We start from the raw sequence: 11,302 nt of genomic DNA, 5'->3' as shown, positions 1-11,302 counted from the left end.
AAACCATGGTGTGGACAGTCCCTTTGATAAGCTTTGAACCTCACCCAAGCTGCCTTGAAAGCTTCATCATGTCCTTGCTTGAATGAACGGATCTTGACTCTCAGCTCATCTGACATTGCATCATCATAGAAATGGTTGAGGAAAGCCACCTTGATATCATGCCAATTTGTCAAAGATCCAGCTGGCAATTGCTTCAACCACTGAGATGCCTCTCCTGCAAGTGAGTATGGGAAGAGCTTGCAGAATATGAAGTCCTCAGTCACTCCATTAGCCTTGATACTGGTCACAAGATCCTCAAAGTGCTCAATGTGGTCCAAAGGCTTCTCATGGAGCAGGTTAGAGAAAGGTCTCTGCCCAGCCAGTTGAAAGTAAGCAGGTTTCAACTCAAAATCATTCCTCTGGAATGGTGGAGGAACAATTGCAGACCGGTTCTCATACACAAGATCAGCCCAGTTGTAGTAAGCAATGGTCCTGATCAGATCTCGGTTTTGATCCTGTTTTCGAACTGGGTTCTGGACGTGGTTGGCAGCTCCATGTACTTCTACTGCAGGTGGGTGTCGATCGACACCCCCTTGTTGGTGTCGATCGACACCCCCTTGTTGGTGTCGATCGACACCAAGGTTTGGCTCATCAACGACACCAGCTTGCTGGTTCACGACAGCCTGCTCGTTGACAACAGGTTCAGCAATCACATTGCCTTCTGCATCAAGCTTCTGGCCTAGCTCATTGCGCAAGTGGCCCTCTTGATCCCTTAAAGCACCATCCTCATCTCGCATCAGAATGATTGGGTTAACCATCTTCAAGGATTTGGTTGCTTTTATGTTCTCACGCTCAAGTTTTCCCAACTCTTGGTTCGTAAGATTCATAGTAGGACCAATCTTGTTGCTCCTTGTGTGAGGTCTAGGAGGCATGCACCTGAAACACCAAAGAGAAGAAAAACAAAAACGTGTAAGTAGAAAATAAAAAGAAAAATTTAGACAAAATTAAAAACTCAAATCTAATGGTAGATCAAAGAGTCCCCGACAACGGCGCCAAAATTTGATATGCTCAAATTTACCCTAGAGCTACTCTCTCAAATTAAGAGATCACTGCAGTACTTAGGGGTCGAATTCCACAAGGACTCATGACTACACAATAAATTATAGAGTTTTATAATTAAGCTAAACAGATTAATTTGAATTAAAATAAAAGCAATGCAAAATATTAAATAAAAACTGTTGTAAATTCAGAATATCAAAAAGCTAGGCTTAGGGAATTTCTCAGGAAATTATGAAATATTAAATCAATCAATAAATTATGATTCAGACAATTAAGAACAGATCTAGAACTCTAAACACTTTTGTAAAATAAATCAGTTCTCAATGCAAATATTATCTAAATTCAAAACCAGAAAATCCAAATCTCTTTGTAAAATTCTAGGTTAAAAATCAGCTTTAAAAACAGGTTTAGATTAATCACAAAATTACTAAATCAAATCTCTTTGCAAGAAGTAATTTTGCTCATCAAAAGGTTTTTTCAGGAAAATCAATTATATTCTCATATCAATTTATTTTTCTAGGTTATTAATTCTAGATAGCCAATCAAGGATTAATATGAAGAACAACCTATGATGAAGATCTAGCAAGAAAATGAATCCTAAATAAACAGATCTAATAATTCATAAAAACCCTATGAAAAACCCTAAACCTAACAAGCAAACTACTCAGACATAATCAATGAAGAACAAAACATCTTTCTGAATAATAAGCAATTGAAATTAAAAAGAGTAAGAAGGAGTTTAGAAAGTCTTCTTTCAAAGAGTTCATATCTCTCTCCAATAGCTCTCAAAAATCTCTCAGGTTGCAGGAAAATTAAAACTTGATAGAATACAACTTAATGGTTTGGAAAACCTAAAAATACTATTTATATGTCCTAAAACACGTCAGGAGCTAATATTGCAAATATGGAAAACTTTGGGCAACTTTGTAAAACTTCCAAATTTGGCTTTTCTTGTAGACAAACAAGGGTGTCAATCGATGCTAAGGCAGTGTCGATCGACACCAACTTCTCTTCCTTGATGAATTGCTCCAAAATCTCTCTAATTGCTTCATTTTGCTCCTTTCATGCCAAAATCCTAGAAAACCTGTAAAGACTCAAAACATCCTAGAAAATAAATCAAAAGACTCTAAAGACTCTTTATATCATGGTTAAAAACCACAAAAACCATGATATATCAATATTATTAAATTTTAATGTTTTAATGAAGTTTATCTTCTAGAAATTGAAATATTTATAATATTTAAACTTTATATCTTAAACGTTGTTTTATAAAATTTAAATATTTTAAAAATTGAAATATTTATAATCTTTAATTTTTTTTTAAATTTTAGACATTTGAAAATTTTAAAGTTTTTAAAGGTTAAAATTCTTTAGAATAAAAACCGTAATAAACCACATAAAACTTTTAAAATTCAAAGTTTGATAAATCAAGGTTCCTGCTCATTTGTATTCAGAATCATTTTGGTCTCTTTTTTTTTCAACAAAAGAATTAGCTCAAACGAGCCAATTTGGAGGGAAATTGTTTACAAACAATATATGGTGCAGACTTGCGTGTGCTTGGCGTGCCAAGGAATCCGCCCTAACATTAGCGTTACGAGAAACATAAATCAAAGAAAAAGAAGATAACTCCTCCCTGTCCATCTTTATGTCGTCTAAGTATGGTACAAAGGCCGGCTAGTCGTGAGGAGAAGACACCAACTTCACCAAGTCGGAACAGTCCGTAATGAAAGTCCCATCCCGGAAATCATGGCCAATCATACATCGCATGGCCCACAGAAAAGCTTCAACTTCAGCGTGAAGCAGGGAAAGACTGCGCCTGTAGTTGGTAGCTCCGAGTAGCGGGGACTCTCTCTGTACAGAAGTACAACACCATCCTGCACCTGAAAAACAATCAGACTCTTTCCAAGAGCTGTCAACAAAGCATCGATACCCCGAGTAAACCAAAGGAAGAGAAAAATTACTCCCCTGAGACGTAGGAGGAGAGAAGGAAAGAGTGGATGGGCACTCCAAATCCCCGGCTTCCGCCTGAGCCTGAAACCAAGAGGACGCATCCCCTTCCGCCAACCGCACCACTTCATCAGGATGATCCACCTGATTTTCAAAAACCTTAGCATTTCTTGCTTTCCAAATGTACCACATGAGCCAAGGGAAAGACTCAACCTGTGAACCCGGATTATTACGCCCTAGAAAATGATCTACATTAGAGTAGATAGACTCTATCGGAAAATTCTGAGGACCCACCAGTACATGGGCCAGAGCCCAAACCTGACGTGCTGGCGGACAGACAAAAATAGCATGATTAATCGTTTCCTCCTCCGCCCAACATCTCGAACATCCGACATCACAAGCAAACCCCCGCCGTTTCAGGTTCGCTGAAACAGAAATACAGCCAGTGAGAACTTGCCATATAAAATGTTTTATCTTAGGTGGACACTGAACTTTCCAAACCCCAGCGAGAAGAGGGGTGATATCTGGTCCCGACCCAAGAGCTTTGAAAGTGCTAGGGATACCAAACCGCGCTGTGTTATACCCTGATTTAACCGTATATTTACCAGACTTTGTAAAATGCCATCCAAAGGAATCCGCTTGCGGACAACTACTCAGCGGAATAGCCTGAATAAAAAAAAACATCCACATGATCGAAATGCTCAATGAGCCGATCCCGACACCAAGTATGCGTGGAAGGATCAATAAACTGAGATAATAGAATCAATTTTGGTCTCTTTTTTATATTATGACTTTGAATATTTGTCTAGTTTTCTTAGAGCATCTCCAATCCACCTCTATTTTTGTCCCTGAACTCTATTATAGAAGAATATTATGTTCCAATCCATCTCTATTTTCACCTCTATAATAGAGATTGCTATTTTTTTCTCTATATATACGAGAACTCTATTTTTTTTCTCTATAAATAGAGGTGAACTATTTTATTTGCAAAGTAATATTTTTAATCTTTAAATTCTTTTGTTTATGACCAAAATAAACAAAATAAGTATTTTTAAGAACTAATAATATAAATTTTAGAATTTTTAGTATAAATATTTATTCTAAAATATCAAGACTACCATTTGCAAAAGATAATAATATAAAATCTTATAAATATTTATATATATATAATAAATTTTATTTTTGTTCATTTTATAATAATTATTTTAATATAACAAAAACGAATAACTTAATAATTTGGTAAATTACTTTGGGATCGGCCAATATCGCTAAAATATTGTCCAAACGAACCAAACGAAGTAGATGGAGGAGGAGCTTGTTGGTTTTGGTGTTGATCATTCTACTTTTTTATAATCCGTGCTTGTTCAGCCTCAAAATATCCATGAACATTTGGATGTAGAGTATTCAAGTCACAAAATAAAATTTTGTTTTCTTCTTTTAGCTCTTTCAAAGCAAAATATTTACTTTGAATCCCCAACTGTTGTTGTCTTTGTTCACTTGCCATCTTCAACTACTCTAAAAATTGCTTGTTTCCTTCTTCCAAAACGTTGATAATCGAAGTTCCACCTTGAAACAATCCGACCTGTTTTTTTTTTGTTAATATCCTTCTAGGTACCAACCCGCACATAATGTGGGATAAATCGATTTAAATAAAATATTATGAGTAAAATTATTATTTGAAATTTAAGATTCGTTTGTATATAACAAAATATGTAAGTAATGTTTTGTTTGTTTATTTAAATTTGCATTTATTTTTTGTAAAATACGTTTCACCCCGTGAAATATTTAAAGTTGGAAAAGAATTTAAGGTGGTGTAGAAAGTTTTGATGTTTTTTTGTGTTTCTAAATCTCAAATTCATATATTTTATGTTTCACATTATTATATATATTACTATACCATTAAATAGATAAACCAATATTTTTAGACTAATCGATTTAATTTAAACTAATCCTAAGTTTAAAAATGCAATGAGAAAACGATAAAAGTGGTAAATAAATGAATATTTTTTTCTTGTTTGTGAAATGTAATTTATTTTTAATAAGTAAATAGATTATAAAAATGATAATTAAATACATTTTCGGATTTAATAGTTGATTAAATCTTTCATTTTTAAAAACTAATAGAAAAATATTGGCTCATAATCTGATCGACAGAATAAATAAAAAGTTCTCCTCTTGGACAGTCAGACACCTCTCCTTCGCGGGTAGGCTTCAGCTTCTCAAATCAGTCATATACTCTACCATCAACTTCTAGACTTCGGTCTTCATCCTTCCCAACCAATGCCTTTCAAAGCTTGAACAAATGTGTAATGCATTTCTTTGGAATGGAGCTCCAAACTCTGCTCGAGGCGCAAAGATTTTCTTGGGAGATTGTTTGCACCTCTAAAGAATGTGGAGGGTTGGGCCTCAGAAGATTAACCTCTTGGAATAAAGTCCTTGCATTGAAGCTCATTTGGTTACTTTTTACTGCGACTGGGTTCGACGGAACCTCATCCGGAACTGGAACTTCTGGGATCTAAATCCTGCTTCGACAGGTAGCTGGATTTGGAGGAGGTTGTGCAAGTTAAGACCTCTTGCAAAATCTTTCATTGTCTGTGTTGTGGGCTCAGGAGAGACTGCAAGCTTTTGGTATGACAACTGGACCGGCTTGGGGCCTCTCCTCGATCTTACAGGTCCTAACGCCCCTCAGATTGTCGGGTTGCCTTTGCATGCTGTTGTACGTGATGCCATCCGGGGACAGGATTGGTGGGTTGCTACCAGTCGAAGTAGAAATCAGGTCGTTGTCATGATCAAATCTATTCTTCCTGATCCTGGGGAGATGCTTCAGTGCCAACACGATGATACTTACCTATGGAAGACTAATCAGAGTCCCCCTTCTGACATGTTTTCCACGAGCAAGACATGGTTAGCACTAAACCCCCCCTGGAAATCGAGTTCCTTGGCACAAGTCAGTCTGGTTCAAACACAGAATCCCCAAACATGCGTTTATCTGCTGGGTTGCGGCGTGGAACCGTCTTCACACAAGAGACAGATTGCGGAACTGGGGGCTAAATGTTCCTGCACTTTGTCCCCTGTGCGATACTCACCCTGAGTCCAGGGACCATCTGTTCTTCCAGTGTGAGTACAGTGCTTCAATATGGACCTTCTTCACTATCAGGGCACGGGTGTCCCCTCCTACTCAGTTCATGCCTTGCCTCCTATGGATTCACTCTGCCTCATCAAATGGTAACTTAGCTACAATCCTAAAGCTCGCTTTCCAAGCTTCAATCTATCATATATGGAAGGAGCGGAATCAGCAAATTCACTCTGCTCAGTCCAAACCCGCCACAGTCATTATCAAGGAGATTCAAACTCTCATCCGAGCTCGTCTTTTGCCTCTTTCCATCTATACGCTCCACCAGACTCAAAACCAAACCTTGCTAATTACATGGTTCAGCCTCTTCTTGTGACCTCTTGTCTCTGCAGTTCATTTCCGCAACCGTTTTTTTGGCAACAGGGTGAAGTCACCTACGGGTAAGCTTTAGGTAAGCTTGTATCTTTTTATTTTTTTTGTTGGGCCTGCGGCCGTCTTGGGCTTTTGCCTTGTATTAAAGACTTTCTTTTTATTAATGGAAAGGTAAAATTAAAAAAAAAATATATATTGCCTCATAATATTCCAATGGCATATGTATGTAAATAATAATGAAAAGTAAGAGCATTTATTAAAAAAGGTATAGGAGCTCTGTGAGCGCGACACCTCAGTTTTTTGTGTGAAAGTGCTTCTCTATTAATATATAGGGGATTTACTCTAGTGATCTCATACTCACTAGCAACCTACCAAAAAAAATAACAGCGGATAACCAAAAAATAAAATCCCATAAACCAATCATCAAACATAACATCATTCCAGCAATAATTCAAAACATAAAACAAATCATAAAACCAGCAATCCTAACATTCGTTCTATACCACTAAGTTCCACTCTAGCATCCTAAAAAAGACACAAAGCAAACAACCGAGCCTCTAGAACATCCTCCTCTTCATAGCCCTGATTCCACGATAATACTTTGCATTTACCTGCACCACAACACATATGAGATGCGTGAGTATTTTATAAACACTCAGTGAGGCAATTCTCCCATCACTGGGCTATACACAGACAAGCAACTGAGATTCCAATGTTAAACAAGCAACAAACAAACACAAACAAACAAAGGAAACAAGTATCAGCCACTGCTGAAAAAGATTGGTGTCGACCGACACTGGCTCATGTTGTCGACCGATACTGTCTCTCAATGTAGATCGACACTCCTTCTTAGAGGGGTGTATTCAACTTAACATTTTAAATGATTTGTCTAAAATTTACAAATCCTATGTTATTCAATTATGGATTTTAAAAAGTCTCAGGAAATCCACTGTTATTGAATTGATGATTTAAAAATCTACTTAAAAATCCACTGTTATTCAAAACGGTTTGTGGATTTGGATTTTAATAAGTTTTAGGGATTTGGAGGATTTGAGAGGATTTGTTTAGTTAAAAATACAGAAATCTAAATCTCAAGGTTTTAGGTGGGATTTGAAAGATTTTCACTATAAATCATATCAACTTCCCTAAAATCTATCAAAATTCCAAATTTTCTAAATCCCATAAAATTCTTCAAAATCATGGTTTCAATACACTCCACTTAGTGTCGACCGACATCACCTCTTGGTGTCGACTGACACCTCTCCTCGACCTGGAAACCCTCGGTCCGACCCTCGCAAAGTCTCTGCACCGTCAACACCTAGGTGTCGATCGACACCCACCTGGTGTCGATCGACACCGGCTCCACAGACACATTCTGCTCGAAGCTGAAGACGTAGATCCGCTTCCCAAAACCTTCAAATCGTCAGAAACTCAACCAAAGGTCCTGGAAACTCAAGGGAACCAACAACCAACCACAAACATTGTAACATCCGAACCCAATTTTGGGTGGGTGTCGATCGACACCAAGGAGGGTGTCGGTCGACACCACTAAATTGGTGGTTGTTCGGTTTATTTCAAAATCAATCGGTTTAGCTTGATTTGGTTTGGAAATCCTAAGTCTCGTTTTAAAAGGCACGAGCAGCCTATTTTCAGAGGGGGTTGGTTTTCGTCGCTTTTGCGAGAGAAAAGGAAAGGTGGTGAGTTTGATGTTGAGAGCAAAGAGAGCCTTGACGAGAGTTAAGAAAAGGAGAAGGAAGATCTATCATCTATATGTGTGTGGGGAAGGATGTGATTATTTGGTGGTGGATTGAGAGAGACAAGGAGGCTCTTTCCTAATTATTATCTAGGTAAGTCATGTTGTTTGGTGTTTATTTGATTAGGGAATCGATGGTTGTGAAGGTTTAGGGGTTTGTCGTGAAAGAGAGCTTGAATGGAGGCTCTGTTTGTGATTTATGGGTTGGTGTCGTTCGACACCATGGTGGTGTCAGTCGACACCAACACCTACAGACACACATCGAGAACTGGTCCGATATGGCTACTTCGGAGCAACGTTTGGAGGATGAAACAGAGTCCAATTTGGCTGAAATGTGGTGGGGAGCTTCTTGGTGCTACAGGCTCCATATCCAATGGTGGATTTGTGGAATAAACGGTTAGTTTGTGAATTAGCTAAAGTTTAACATAGACGTTTTCTATGGATATGTTGTGGCATTGTTGGGGATTCGAGCGATACCAGCATGTTGTTGTTGTGTGTTTGGGTCCTAGGAGGACAGCTGGAGTTAGGTTTGGATAAGGGGAGATCGATGGAAGTGATGTCGTGAAACAACCGCACCCGGATTCCCAATCCTAACACCGAACACATGGGAAACAATCTCACCAGAACCCCATAATTCCGACAAGACAACCGGCATTAACTGCTTCTTACAAAAAGTTCCACAAATACTAGCTAAAGCAAACTATTTCATACTCTGCAGCTACTAACAGAAATCATTAAAACGTACTTCAGCTCCACAAGCATTTTACATTTTTAGACTCCGATTACTCCTCCAACTGGCCATTTCGTGATTCACCCGAACAAACCACTTAAGCATGTATTCCAAACACCACCTCATCTAGTTACTGAGTCGCACAACCAACCATCCCTAGCGACCGAGTAACAATAGAGGTGGGCTGGAATACTTTATTCCGTCCAGCCACGGAAAACACTTCTCCGATGAATCCATCAATTCACCGTCTTAGCTTTAACCCGACACTCTTGAGCTCTAAATTGGTTCTACAACCACAATGACCTTGCTCCATAAGCTTATGGAGGTTCCAGGTCAAACCGAGCTTGTTGGTTCAATCAACAACACAACTCAACATAATTCAATCCATAAAAAAGATTATGTAATTACTCAAATAAAGCACAAACTAACTGTTAGAAACGCAATCCCACCGTTCAATACCTAGCCAGTAGTTTAATGCAGCTCTGTACTAAATTTCGTGGAGATCGAACAAGTTTTGATTTCCCATTCGAGGCCTACACGAACTGTTTCTATCTGCAATTACTGGACCAGAAAGAAACGTCCATAACTTCCTGATTATAACCCCAAATCAAGCTCCGTCAGCAGCTATAGTTTATAGACAGAGAGACCTTTCCATAGACTCTTAAATCGTGAGCTGATTCCATCTGGTTAGACGGGAATCATCCTCGCAAAACCGGAACTCAGAAACGCACATGTTCCATACTTAGCATAAATTGCACCATTTCGCAGCAGTCACCTTTCCAGTTATTACTTGTCCAGGAAGTCACGAGCATAACTCCTTCAATTTAGCTCCAAATAAGAATCCGCCGATTGCTATACGCTCTTGGCTTGTTGGAGATCACGCCAATAACATTATCTTTCCAAACCAATGTCGGATCTGGCGCCGACGAGCCTCCAAAGTCGGCTCCTCCACACTGCCTTTATCTCTAACCTTCTTCCACTCTCTTACTCTTCTTCAGTACTATTTACTCCGGCCTTGTTCTTCCACCACCAAAGAAGCTTCCCACAGCCATGGTAGGACTAACCAGATCCATCAATGGTTTGCACCATCTCCGGAATGTAACTTCTCTCTCCTCTCATCATGGCTCTCTCTCTCTTCTCTTCCCCTTTCCCTCACTTTTCTATAACAACCACATCTCACTGAAAACTGTACCACAACAACCACAAACACTCTGATAACCTAATCGGGTTTGGTTTAATAACAACTTCTAAACCAACCAACAAAACTCACGAACCACCTCCACTACACGACACATGAACATCAGCCACACAAGTCTACCACCCTCAATTCCACGAAAAATAAGCTTCCGGTTCTAGACTTTCATTATGCAGAGATTTCTAGTTCAGTTGATTTATGCTCCTGATTCAATATTCAACATAACAAACCACAACGACAACACAATCGAGCTAAGCCATTAACCTTTCTCGGCATCACCGGTTTACTCTCCGGTGAAAACGTTACACACGACGGCACAAGCTGTAGGCAACGAGGGTCCAGTCTCGATCCCCTCTTCATCACACGCCAACACCACCTCGCCCCTCTCTCCTTTCACGACCCATAGTTCAACTCTTTCTCTAACCCCAAAACCGAACTCATCCCCTCCCTTCCTCTTACCACCATCGAGCTTCTCTCTCTCCTTCTATCTCTATGGTGGCGACGACCATCGACCCAACGTGAGGAGAAGAAAAATAGGCGTAGACCATTTTTCTTTAAAGGGAACGATAAGGTTTCCTTGGTTTAATTCGATTAAACCAAAATTTAGCTAAACCAGTTCTAATTTAATTAATAACTCAACCAACTTAATAAACCAACTAAAATTAAACCGGCTTCAGTCCAATTCTCGACATACACACAAAATTTTCCATTTATTTCGGGACACGGGTGTTACATGCCGTGAGCGTCGGTGTGTGTTGGTTCGCAAGTGGTGCGATGGGTGACATTCGACACCAGGTGGAGGTGCCGTTCGACACTAGAGGAGTTGATAGTGAATTGGAGTATTCGTGGGGAAGTGTTTTCCATGGCTGGACGGAATCAAATATTTCAGCCCACCTTTCTTGTTACTCGGTCGCTAGGGGTGGTTGGTTGTGCGACTCAGTAACTAGATGAGGTGGGTTTGGTGTATTTGTGGGAGTTTTTGTAAAGAGCGATTTCTATGCCGGTTGTCTCGTCAAAATTATGTGATTTCGGTGAGATCGTTTCCCGTGGATCCTGTGTGCGATTGGGAATCCGGGTGGGGTCGTCTCAAACATACAAGAAAACAACACAAACAGCCACAAAATAAGCAAAACAAAAGGTTCTCAGGCTTAGATCAGCCATGGTCATGCACTCACCTCTTTACAGGAAGTTTCT

At 39.3% G+C, this 11,302-nt stretch overlaps 1 long non-coding RNA gene, 1 other non-coding gene and 1 pseudogene across 2 annotated transcripts; 2 read left to right on the top strand and 1 right to left on the bottom strand.

The window, feature by feature from the left end:
• Positions 1-107, top strand: LOC147938605 (small nucleolar RNA R71). Its single transcript, XR_015567689.1, has one exon. It is a non-coding gene; the product is annotated as a small nucleolar RNA R71 (small nucleolar RNA).
• A 5,180-nt stretch (positions 108-5,287) lies between these two features.
• On the top strand, positions 5,288-6,434 carry LOC109126437 (uncharacterized; annotated as a pseudogene).
• Positions 6,435-6,821: 387 nt separating this feature from the next.
• LOC147938604 (uncharacterized) lies at positions 6,822-10,628 on the bottom strand. Its single transcript, XR_015564998.1, has 2 exons — positions 9,373-10,628; positions 6,822-7,041 (listed from the first exon to the last, which is right to left on the bottom strand). It is a non-coding gene; the product is annotated as an uncharacterized LOC147938604 (long non-coding RNA).
• Between the last annotated feature and the right edge of the window lie 674 nt (positions 10,629-11,302).

Source organism: Camelina sativa, chromosome 9 (genome assembly GCF_030686135.1).
Source record: "Camelina sativa cultivar CO46 ecotype springtype chromosome 9, ASM3068613v1".
NCBI classification, from domain to species: Eukaryota; Viridiplantae; Streptophyta; class Magnoliopsida; order Brassicales; family Brassicaceae; genus Camelina; species Camelina sativa.
The sequence above is the reverse complement of the archived record's forward strand: the minus strand, read 5'-3'. Positions and strand labels throughout refer to the sequence as shown.